The sequence below is a fragment of the Chiloscyllium punctatum genome, chromosome 8, assembly GCF_047496795.1.
Source record: "Chiloscyllium punctatum isolate Juve2018m chromosome 8, sChiPun1.3, whole genome shotgun sequence".
In the NCBI taxonomy this organism is placed as follows: Eukaryota; Metazoa; Chordata; class Chondrichthyes; order Orectolobiformes; family Hemiscylliidae; genus Chiloscyllium; species Chiloscyllium punctatum.
The window spans coordinates 7,065,849-7,078,749 of record NC_092746.1 but is presented as its reverse complement, the minus strand read 5'-3'; the positions used below and the strand labels follow the sequence as shown (position 1 = coordinate 7,078,749).

The following is a 12,901-nucleotide window of genomic DNA, read 5'->3' as shown; positions in this document are numbered from 1 at the left end:
GCAAGTCTACTACTGTTGCAGGCAGGGTATTCTACACCCCTTCAACTCTATGAGTAAAGAAACTACCTCTGACATCTGTGCCCTATCTGTCACCTCTCAATTTAAAGCTACATCCCCTCGTGCTAGCCATCACCATCCAAGGAAAAAGGGTCTCACTGTCCACTCTGTCTAACCTTCTAATTATCTTACATGTTTCAACTAAGTCACCTCTCAATGTTCTTCTCTCAAACGAAAACAGCATCAAGTCCCTTAGTCTTTCCTCATAACACCTTCCCTCCATATCGTAGCAAATCACCTCTGAGCCCTTTCCAAAGTTTCCATATCCTTCCTATAATGCAGTGACCAGAATTGTACGCAATACTCCAAGTACAGCTGCAGCAGAGTTTTGTACAGTTGCAACATGACCTCGTGGCTTTGCAACTCAATCCCTCTACCAATAAAAGCTAACACACTGTATGCCTTCTTAACAACCTTATCAAACTGGGTGGCAACTTTCAGGAATCTTTGTGCCTGGACACCAAGATCTCACTGCTCACCTACACTGCAAAGATTCTTACTATTAATCCAGTACTCTTTGTTTCTATGTGTGAATAAGGGGAAATGGTGGGAAATTGGCACAAAGTCCAAATGTTCAGAGTGTTAGTGCATGCACACTCCCGGAACAAACACAGCACCAAGTCAGAGACAGAGAAAAACTTCCTTTACTCCTTTAAACAGAAATTAACACTCCCTTAAGCTTGTCCCAACCAAACATTCCCAGAACAAGTACAGCAAAATTTTAGCTACCCAGTAAAGCTCCCTCTGCACTTTCCCCATCAATCACTCCCAGGACAGGTATAGCATAGGGTTACATAAAAGGTTTAATACACTGATTACCTTAATGGCATCAGTTCAATGAAACGTGTCAACCATTCCGCTGCAGAGATGTCATCAGACCAGTTGCTTTAATGTTTAAGAAGTATTTTACTATGTTCCAATTTGTGATCATGAAGTTCTAGATCAACCAATTGGCTTTGAGGCTGAGACAGAGACGCAAAATGTATGTATCCACACTCAAGATAAAGTGATTCATTTTACCAGAGCCCATGGTCTACTGAGTCACAGTGTCTTGCACTAATACAGTCTGTATTCCAGTAGAAACAGCACTGGCACTAACACAGTGTGTATCCCATTGAGAGATAGCACTGGCACTAACCCAGTTTGTATCCCAGTGTGAGACAGAACTGGCACTAACACAGTCTGTACCCCAGTGAGAGATTACACTGGTGCTAATACAGTCTGTATCCCAATAAAAGGTAATACTGGCACTAACACTGTACTCTGGTGAGAGACAGCACAGGAAGTAACACAAACTGTACTCCACTGAGCGATAACACTGACACTAATGCAGTCTGCACCCCGGTGAGAGAGAGAATTGGCTCTAACACAGTCTGTATCCCAGTAAGAGATAGCACCAGCACTAATACAGTCTGTACCTCAGTGGGAGATGGCACTGGCACTAATACAGTCTGTATCTCAGTCAGAGACAGCACTTGTACTAATACATTCTCTATTGCAATGAGAGACAGCACGGGCATTAGGACGCCCTATATCCCAGTCAGGAACAGCACTAGCATTAACACAGACTGTATCTCAGTAAGAGACCGTAATAGCACTAACACACTCTGTATCCCAGTGTGAGACAGAACTGGCATCAACACAGTCTGTACCTCAGTGGGAGATGGCATTGGCACTCACACAGTCTGTATCCCATTCAAAGACAGCACTGGCACTAACACAGTCTGTACCCCAATGAGAGACAGCACTAACATGAACATATTCTGTATCGTAGTGAGAGACTGCACTGACACTAACACAGTCTATATCCAAGTGAGAGATAGAACTAATATTAACAGTCTGTATCCCAGTGAGAGACAGCACTGACACTAAAACACTGTATCCCAGTGTGAGACAGAACTGGCACCAACACAGTCTGCATCCCAAAGACAGCACTGGAACTAATACAGTGAGTATCCCAGTCAAAGACAGCACTAGCACTAACACACACTCTATCCAGTGAAAGACATTACTGGCAGTAACAGAGTCTGTACCCCAGTCAGAGACAGCACTGGCATGAATACACTTTGTATCCAAGTGAGAGACAGCATTGGCACTAACACAGTCTATATCCAAGTGAGAGACAGAACTAGCATTAACAGTCTGTGTCCAAGTGAGAGACAGCACTGACACTAAAACACTTTGTATCCCAGTGTGAGACAGAACTGGCACCAACACAGTCTGTATCCCAGACAAAGACAGCACTGGAACTAACACAGTCAGTATCCCAGTGAGAGACAGCGCTGGCACTAACACAGTCTGTATTCAAGCGAGAGACAGAACTAGCATTAACAATCTGTGTCCAAGTGAGAGACAGCACTGACACTAAGACACTCTGTATCCCAGTGTAAGACAGAACTGGCACCAACACAGTCTGTATCCCAGACAAAGACAGCACTGGAACTAACACAGTCAGTATCCCAGTGTGAGACAGCACTGGCACTAACGGACACTATACCCCAGTGAAAGACAGCACTGGCCATAACACAGTCTGTACCACAGTCAGAGACAGCACTGGCACTAATGCAGTCTGTGTCCCAGTCAGAAACAGCACTGGCACTAATGCAGTCTGTGTCCCAGTCAGAGAGCACTGGCACAAATGCAGTCTGTATCACAATGAGAGACAGCACTGGCACTAATGCAATCTGTGTCCCAGTGAGAGACAGCACTGGCACTAATGCAGTCTGTATCACAATGAGAGACAGCACTGGCATTAACACAGTCTGTACCCCAGTGTGAGACACCACTTGCTCTCACAGTCTATCCCAGTCAGAGACTGCACTGGCTCTAATACAGTCTGTTCTGAAATTAGGGACAATAAATAAAAATGAAACCAAGGTTCAGTGATTTTCAAGGGTTAGGCAGTTTGGAAATTTCCCTTTTGTAATGCAAAAGACCAGAAAATAAGGGCAATCCTGGGAGCACTGTTTCAAGATGGTATCAGCAACTGGAATCTCATAGTATCAGCAATTGGTTCCAGATGGTGTCTCACAACCTAGGAATCAAATCAAAACTCTGTAGTCTTGCTAAGGCTCCTTGATGCCACACTTGGTTGAATGCAGATTTCATGTCAAGAGCTGCCACTGCCATCTCACCTCGGAATTTAGCTCTTTTTTCCAGGTTTGAATGAAGGCTGTCATAAGGTCAGGAGCTGAGTGGCCCTGGTGGAACCCAGACTGGACATCACTGAGCAGATTATTGCTGAGCAGGTGCTGCTTGATGACACTTTCTATCATTTTACTGATGAGTGAGTGTAGACTGATGGGAGATAATTGGCTGGGTTGGATTTGTCCTGCTTTTTGTGTGCAAGTCACACCTGGGCAATTTTCTACAGTGTTGGTTGGATGCCAGTATTGTAGCTCAATTGGCACAAGTTGCCTAGGGGTGCAGTAAGTTCCAGAGGACAGGTCTTCAGTACTATTGGGGTGGCATGATGGCTCAGTGGTTAGCACTGCTGCCTCACAGCACCAAGGTCCCAGGTTCAATTCCAGCCTTGGGTGACTGTCTTGGGAAATCATGCTTGACTAATCTTCTGGAATTCTTTGAGGATGTAACTCTGAAGATGGATGAGGGAGATCCAGTAGATGTAGTGTACCTGGACTTTCAGAAAGCTTTTGATAAAGTCCCACATAGGAGGTTAGTGAGCAAAATTAGGGCACATGGTATTGGGGGCAAAGTACTAACTTGAATTGAAAGTTGATTGGCTCATAGGAAACAAAGAGTAGTGATAAACGGCTCCATTTTGGAATGGCAGGCAGTGACCAGTGGGGTACCGCAGGGATCAGTACTGGGACCGCAGCTTTTTACAATATATGTTAATGATATAGAAGATGGTATTAGTAATAACATTAGCAAATTTGCTGATGATACTAAGCTGGGTGGCAGGATGAAATGTGATGAGGATGTTAGGAGATTACAGGGTGACCTGGACAAGTTAGGTGAGTGGTCAGATGCATGGCAGATGCAGTTTAATGTGGATAAATGTATGGTTATCCACTTTGGTGGCAAGAACAGGAAGGCAGATTACTACCTAAATGGAATTAATTTAGGTAAAAGGGCAGTACAGAGAGATCTTGTACACCAGTCAATGAAGGTAAGCATGCAGGTACAGCAGGTAGTGAAGAAGGCTAATAGTATGCTGGCCTTCATAACAAGGAGTGAGTATAGAAGCAAAGAGGTTCTTCTGCAGCTGTACAGGGCCCTGGTGAGACCACACCTGGATACTGTGTGCAGTTCTGGTCTCCAAATTTGAGGAAATACATTCTGGCTATTGAGGGAGTGCAGCGTAGGTTCACGAGGTCAATTCCTGGAATGGCGGGATTACCTTACACTGAAAGACTGGAGCGACTGGGCTTGTATATCCTTGAGTTTAGAAGACTGAGAGGGGATCTGATTGAGACATATAAGATTATTAAAGGATTGGACACTCTGGAGGCAGGAAACATGTTTCCGCTGATGGGTGAGTGCCAAACCAGAGGACACAGCTTAAAAATATGGTGTAGACCATTTAGGACAGAGATGAGGAGAAACTTCTTTACCCAGAGAGTGGTGGCTGTGTGGAATGCTCTACCCCAGAGGGCAGTGGAGGCCCAGTCTCTGGATTCATTTAAGAAAGAGTTGGATAGAGCACTCTAGGATTGTGGAATCAAGGGTTATGGAGATAAGGCAGGAACAGGATACTGATTAAGGATGATCAGCCATGATCATATTGAATGGTGGTGCAGGCTTGAAGGGCAGAATGGCCTACTCCTGCACCTATTGTCTATTGTCTGTGTGGAGTTTACACATTCTCCCTGTGTCTGTGTGGGTTTTCTCTGGGTGCTCTGATTTCCTCCCACAGTCCAAAGATGTGCAGGTCAGGTGAGTTGGCCATGAGAAATTGCCCGTAGTATTCGGTGCATTAGTCAGAGGGAAATGGGACAGGGTGGGTACTGTTTGGAGGGTCGGTGTGGACGTGTTGGGCCTGTTTCCACACTGTAGGGAATCTAATCTACAGAATGCTGGCAGGGCCTTCAGGCTTTTGCTGTATCCAGTGCCTTCACCATGTGGACTAAATCAAATTGGGTGAACACTGATTTCTGTGATACTGGGGATCTTTGGAGAAAGCTGAAAATGTGTTGCTGGAAAAGCGCAGCAGGTCAGGCAGCATCCAAGGAACAGGAGAATCGACGTTTCGGTAGGAAAGGGCTGATGCCCGAAACATCAATTCTCCTGTTCCTTGGATGCTGCCTGACCTGCTGCGCTTTTCCAGGAACACATTTTCAGCTCTGATCTCTAGCATCTGCAGTCCTCACTTTCTCCTCGAAGATCTTTGGAGGAAGCCAAGATGGATCATCCACCTGGCACTTCTGGCTGGAGATTGTTGTGAATGCTTCAGCCTCATCTTTTGCACTGACATGCTTGGCTCTCCTGTTATTGAGGATTGGATGGTTTGCGGAGACTACCCCTTCAGTAATTTGTTTAATTGCCAATCAGCAACAAGTTTTGTTGTCATGCTTAACGTGATGTCGTAAGACTTCATGGAATCCAGAGTCAATGTTGAGAATTCCCACTCATACCGAACAGCCTGGTACACTCCTTCACTCCCAACACGTGCACACCATCAACGGCACCTTCTACTGCAACCACAGAAGATGTAACCCTTCCTCCCTCCTCATTATCCAAGAGCCCAAACACATTTTCCAGCTACACTTCACTCAATCTAGTCAACTGCATTTGCTACTCACAAGGTGGTTTCCTCTACATTGGAGTGACTGCTTTGCAGAACACGTATATTCTATATTCTGTCCAAAATAAGACCCTGAACTTCCAGTTGCCTGACTTTTCAACACACCACTATGTTCCCTGGCCAACATCTCTGTTTCAGGCTTGCTGTGGTGCTCCAGGGGAGCCCAGAGCAAGCTGCAAGAACAGCACCTCATTTTCCACTTGAGAACTCTACGACTTCTGGACTCAATATCGAGTTCAACAACTTTAGGGCATCAGGCACCTTCTCCCTTGTCCTTACTGCAACCCTAACACACCAGGCCTTGTTATCACATGGTCTGCTATTTCACACAACTCAGCCCCCAGTAGTAGCTATTCATCCTCCGAGGCTGATTGCTATCCACTCTTTTGTCTGTCCAACTGATCTTCTCTCTCTTTGGCTCTATTTTCACCCATCCCTTACCCCCTCCCCCCACCCTACCTTCTGCATAAAAACACATTTTTTTCCTCACTATCATCAGTTCTGAGGAAGGGTCTCTGGACCCAAAACATTCATGCTGATTTCTCTCAACAGATGCTGCCAGACCACTGTGTTTTTCCAGCAGTTTCTATTTTTGTTCTCTCCTGATTGTCTATGTTAGTGCCACCAGGTCTCCAGGGATGGTGTTGGTGTTGGTCTGGAATGTTTTGTGCCAGGTATAATTCTGTAAGTCTGCCTCCTCCAGACTGTTGCTTGACTAGCCTGTAAGGTAGATCTCCCAATTTTGGCACCAACATCCAAGGGCTAGTAAGGAGAATTTTGCAGGTTCAACAGAGCTGTGTTTGCATTTGTCGTTTCTGGTGACAGTTGATCAGTCTTTTTTTTTTGTTTTTTCCTTCATAGAATCATAGAGATGTAGAGCACGGAAACAGACCCTTCGGTCCAACCCGTGCATGCCGACTAGATATCCCAACCCAATCTAGTTCCACCTGCCAGCACCCTGCCCATATCCCTCCAAACCCTTCCTATTCATATACCCATCCAAATGTCTTTTCAATGCTGTAATTGTACAAGCCTCCACCACTTCCTCTGGCAGCTCATTCCATACACGTGCCACCCTCCGTGTGAAAAAGTTACCCCTTAGGTCTCTTTTATATCTTTCCCCACTCACCCTAAACCTATGCCCTCTAGTTCTGGACTCCCCCACCCCAGGGAAAAGACTTTGTCTATGAAACCTATCTATGCCCCTCATGATTTTGTAAACCTCTACAAGGTCACCCCTCAACCTCCGACTTTCCAGGGAAAACAGTCCCAGCCTGTTCGCCCTCTCCCTATAGCTTTCCAATAGGAAGGAGACCAGAATTGTACGCAATATTCCAACAGTGGCCTAACCAATGTCTTGTACAGCCGCAACATGACCTTTCAATTCCTGTACTCAATACTCTGACCAATAAAAGAAAGCATACCAAACGCCTTCTTCACTATCCTATCTACCTGTGACTCCACTTTCAAGGAGCTATGAACCTGCACTCCAAGATCTCTTTGTTCAGCAACACTCCCTCGGACCTTACCATTAAGTGTATAAGTCCTGCTAAGATTTGCTTTCCCAAAATGCAGCACCTCGCATTTATCTGAATTAAACTCCATCTGCCATTTCTCAGCCCATTGGCCCATCTGGTCAAGATCCTTTTGTAGTCTGAGGTGTCCACTACACCTCCAATTTTGGTGTCATCTGCAAATTTACTCACTGTACCTCTTATGCTCACATCCAAATCATTTATGTAAATAACAAAAATTAGTGGACCCAGCACCAGTCCTTGTGGCACTCCACCCTGGTCACAGGCCTCCAGTCTAAAAATCAACCCTCCACAACCACCCTCTGTCTTCTACCTTTGACCCAGTTCTTGTATCCAAATGGCTCGTTCTCCCTGTATTCCGTGAGATGTAACCTTGTTAACCAGTCTCTTATGGGGAACCTTGTCGAACGCCTTACTGAAGTCCATATAGATCACATCTACTACTCTACCCTTATCAATTCTCTTTGTTACTTCTTCAAAAAACTCAATCAAGTTTGTGAGACATGATCTCCCATACATAACTGAGTGGTTTCCTCAGCCATTTCAGAGGCACATACGAGGAAAATTGCCATAGGTCTAAAGTCACGCGTAGGCAGTTTGTTGGTATCAGGTCATGAGTTTGTTTAAAGTCCACATAGTTTGGCCACATCAGCAACTTGTGGGTCTTTGTATTTCCCGAACTATTACAGCCTTGGGAATCATTTACATTTGAATTGCTGTTTCTTTAACTTTGGGAACAAACCGATTAGATATTTGAAAATGACTAGAGCTCCCTCCACAGTTGTGGCAATGTACTTTAGCTTTTAAAGTCACAATGTCCATGTTACACAGCAATTTGAATTATTAAATCTAGGTAACTTCCCTCAAGCCTGGATCTACATTTCTGGAGGTTAGATTGATCATGTCTCTCCAAACATCTCGCTACTTGTTTATCTTTGGAATCCAATTCTCCTGAAATGTTTGTTTCTAAATCACAATGAGCAGCATCTGAAATTAAAATAAATCCTCCCAAATCTCTGAACAACTGCCCAAATCTTTAAATCCTTAAACTTTGCGACATATTTTTAACACCAAAGTCTGTCCAACCAATGCAGAATTCGTTACAATTACTCCAACATTTAAACACATTCATTTGTTTCACACAGAGGTGGAAAAGCCGAGCATGTGCTCTGAAAATAAATGAAAACAGACAAGTCAACCGTGACAGCCTAAGCAGCAAACTGCTTTAAAACCATATCCACAATGTCCCAGAAAGGGAACACACTTGGAAGTGACACACGATGACAGGCTAACTACAAAACTACAGAAGCTGCTTCTCGCTCTAAATGGTTTTAACCGAGTGATACAGATTCAGCAGCAGCCTGTAACAGTCCGTCTCTGGCGCGTATTCACCGAAAATAATTGATTTCTCTCCGCTCCTGTAACTTGCCTTTACAACTACCTGGGATTCAGTCACATCATGCATGTCTTGCCCTGAACTCGTCTTTCGACTGTAAACCCCGGTAGGTGACCTCTTTCTCTCTCCTGCTCTATTTGAATATTTTCTCATTCATCGATGTTGCAGCACTTCAGGAACCTCACTTTGCCGGCTCACTGATCTGTTCGGCAGTTCTGAATCAGTCTGCGCCGCGTTTACCCCTTCCTTACTGGAATAGATCCTCCTCAAAGAGACAAAACATCGACACAGAGACACACAAACTAATTTTCCTCTTTTGTCTTTTCCAAAGTACTGAGACAGTCGCGGTAGTTGCATGAAGATAATTTCTCACAGCCTTTGCCAGACTCCTGTGTAACTTTGTTTTGGCTTCTCTTCACCTGATCCCCTCCGCAGATCTGTTGCTTTTCTCACAGGACCCTGAGATTCCAACTCGTTTTCTTCGTTTTAGCTATTAAAGTTGTTCTTTAATCCACCTGAAATGTAGTTACTGAGACCCTGACTCCCCAACTAAAGGTGTCATCTTAGACATGGCTCTCATTTCGCTCCTTAACCACCACCCCAAAAATGACCTTTACCTCCGGCTCTGTCCCGCGATGATTCTCGATCCTGTCCCACAAAGGTTTCTTGATCTAGCCACTGCTGATTCTGGATCCGAATTGTGGGCGTGGGTTCACTGACTTGGCGGATCCTCCCAACTATGTGTTTGTCCCCTGATATGCCTCCGCCTTCAATTTCACTGCCGACTGTCCTCAAATCTCGCTGCCTGACAGACTTCAGCCTTCCTTTGTGATGGAAATAAAGGCACTCCTTCCTTTCAGCGCAACGGGTCTATCCTCCACCTACAACACTGGGATTAGGACTCCAACAGACTGTCTCCCTGAGCTTCATTTGAGTCACATATTACTGCACCTTACATTGTGTAACCTGGTTATATAGGTTTCTCTGGTATCATAATGTGGTAGCATAATGTGCAATGAGCACACAGTTTGCAAAGTCCTTAACATATGTCTGCTTAATGTGTTGTATTCTCCTATCCTGATGGACTTTCCTCAGCCCTGACTCCCTCTTTGTCCTGATAATGGAGCCCCTGAAGTTGTGTATTCCACAACAGTTGGCATCCTGAGTGTTTTAGACAGCACCCACCCCACTCATAATGAAGACCATAAGACAGAGGAGCAGAAGTAGACATCCAACCCATTGAATCTACTCTGCGAGATTGTAGCTGATGTGATAATCCTCAACTCCACTTTCCTTTTCGAGTCATAGAGTCGTACAGCTGTACAGTATGGAAACAGATCCTTTGGTCCCACTCGAATTTGCTGACTAGATATCCAAAATTCATCTAGTCCCATCGCCAGCAATTGGCCCATATCCTTCTAAAACCTTTCTATTCATGTACCCTTCCATTTTAACTGTTGTATTTGTACCAGCCTTCACGACTTGATCTGGCAGCTTATTCCATATACGGACAATCCTCTGCATGAAAATGTTGCCTCTTAGGTTCCTTTTAAATCTTTCCCCTTTCACATTCAACCTATATCCTCTAGTTTTAGACTCCCCTACCCTGGGTAAAAGATCTTGGGAAAAAAATCATCTTGTTCATGTCCCTCATGATTTTCTAAATCTCAATAAGATCAAGGCTCAGCCACCGATGCTCCGGGGAAAATAGCCCCAGCCTGTTCAGCCTCTCCCTGTAGCTCAAACCCTCCAACACTGGCAACATCCTTGTCAATTTTTTCTGAACCCTTTCAAGTTTCACAACATCCTTACTATAGCAGGGAGAATAGAATTGAACACAGTATTCCAAAAGTGGCCTAACCAATGTCCTGTAGAGCTGCAACATGACCTCTCAATTTCTATACTTGGTGCCCTGGTCAATCTGGCAAGCATGCCAAGTGCCCTCTTCACTATTTGCTCTGCCTGCAACTCTACTTTCAAAGAAATCTGAGCCTGCACTCCAAGGTTTCTTTGTTGAGCTTATCACTACATGTATAAGTCCTGTACTGATTGCATTTCCAAAATGCAACACCTCATATTTATTTAAATGAAATTCCATATGCCACTCCTTGGCCGATCAGCCTATCTGATCAAGGTCCTGTTGTACTCTGAGGTAATCTTCTTTGCTGCCCACTACACCATAAATGTTGGTGTTATCTGCAAATGTATATGTACCTACTAGAGAAGGTGCAAAACTTGACTTAGTCTTGGGAAGTAAGGCAGAGCAGGTGAATGAGGTGTCAGTGGGGGAGCACTTTGGGGCCAGTGACCATAATTCTATTAGTTTTAAAATAGTGGTGGAAAAGGAGACCAGGTCTAAAAGTTGAAGTTCTAAATTGGAGAAAGGCCAATTTTGATAGTATTAGGCAAGAACTTTCAAAAGCTGACTGGGGACAGATGTTCGCAAGTAAAGGGATGGCTGGAAAATGGGAAGCCTTCAGAAATGAGATACCAAGAGTCCAGAGACAGTATATTCTTGTTAGGGTGAAAGGAAAGGCTGGTAGGTGTTGGGAATGCTGGATGACTAAAGAAATTGAGGGTTTGTTTCTGAAAAAGAAGGAAGCATATGTCAGGTATAGACAGGATAGATCAAGTGAATCCTTAGAAGAGTATAAAGGCAGTAGAAATATACTTAAGAGGGAAATCAGGGGGCAAAAAGGGGACATGAGATAGCTTTGGCAAATAGTTGAGAATCCAAAGGGTTTTTACAAATACATTAAAGACAAAAGGGTAACTAGGGAGAGAATAGGGCCCCTCAAAGATCAGCAAGGCAGCCTTTGTGTGGAACCGCAGGAAATGGGGGAGATACTAAATGAGTATTTTGCATCAGTATTTACTGTGGAAAAGGACATGTAAAATATGGAAGGTCAGGAAGCAGATGGTGACATCTTGAAAATTGTCCATATTACAGAGGAGGAAGTGCTGGATGTCTTGAAACGCATAAGAGTGGATAAATCCCCAGGACCTGATTAAGTGTAACCTAGAACTCTGTGGGAAGCTGGGGTAGTGATTGCTGGGCCTCTTACTGAGATATTTGTATTATCAATACTCACAGTGAGGTGCAGGAAGATTGGAGGATAGCCAACGTGGTGTCACTGTTTAAGAAGGGTGGTAAGGAATCCTGAGGGACAGGATGTACATGTATTTGGAAAGGGAAGGACTGATTAGGGATAGTCAACATGGCTTTGTGCATGGGAAATCAAAGTTTTTGAGGAAGTAACAAAGAGGATTGATGAGGACAGAGCAATTGATGTGATCTACATGGACTTTGATAAGGCGTTTGACAAGATTCCCCATGGGAGACTGGTTTGCAAGGTTAGATCTCATGGAATACGGGGAGAATTAGCCATTTGGATACAGAACTGGCTCAAAGGTAGAAAACAGAGGGTGGTGGTGGAGGGTTACTTTTGAGACTGGAGGCCTGTAACCCGTGGAATACCACAAGGATTGGTGCTGGGTTCACTATTTTTTGTCATTTATATAAAGATGGTTCCCCCAGATTACAACGGGATCTCAATAAGATGGGCCAATGGGCTGAGAAGTGGCAGGTGGAGTTTAATTTAGATAAATGCGAGGTGCTGCATTTTGGGAAATCAAATCTTAGCAGGACCTATACACTTAATAGTAAGGTCCTAGGGAGTGTTGCTGAACAAAGAGATCTTGGAGTGCAGGTTCATAGCTTTTTGAAAGTGGAGTTGTGGGTAGATAGGATAGTGAAGAAAGCATTTGGTTTGCTTTCCTTTATTGGTCAGAGTATTGAGTACAGGAGTTGGGAGGGCATGTTGCAGCTGTACAGGACATTGGTTAGGCTACTGTTGAAATATTGCGTGCAATTCTGGCCTCCTTCCTATCAGAAGGATGTTGTGAAACTTGAAAAGGGTCAGAACAGATTTACAAGGATGTTGCCACTGTTGGAGGATTTGAGCTAAAGGGAGAGGTTGAATAGATGAGGGCTTTTATTCCTTGGAACGTTGGAGGCTGAGGGGTGACCTTATAGAGATTTTAAAAATCATGAGGGACATGGATAAGATAAATAGACAAAGTCTTTAACCTGGGGTGGGGGAGTTCAGATCTAGAGGTCATAGGTATAGGGTGAGAGGGAAAAGA

At 44.4% G+C, this 12,901-nt stretch overlaps 1 protein-coding gene across 1 annotated transcript in view; it reads right to left on the bottom strand.

The window, feature by feature from the left end:
* The window catches only part of LOC140480358 (antizyme inhibitor 2-like), a 76,048-nt gene extending 66,519 nt beyond the window's left edge, over positions 1–9,529 (bottom strand). Inside the window, exon 1 of the mRNA XM_072575116.1 lies at positions 9,373–9,529. The gene's annotated coding sequence lies outside the window, so the exon portion shown is untranslated. The remainder of the gene's footprint in view (positions 1–9,372) is intronic.
* Between the last annotated feature and the right edge of the window lie 3,372 nt (positions 9,530–12,901).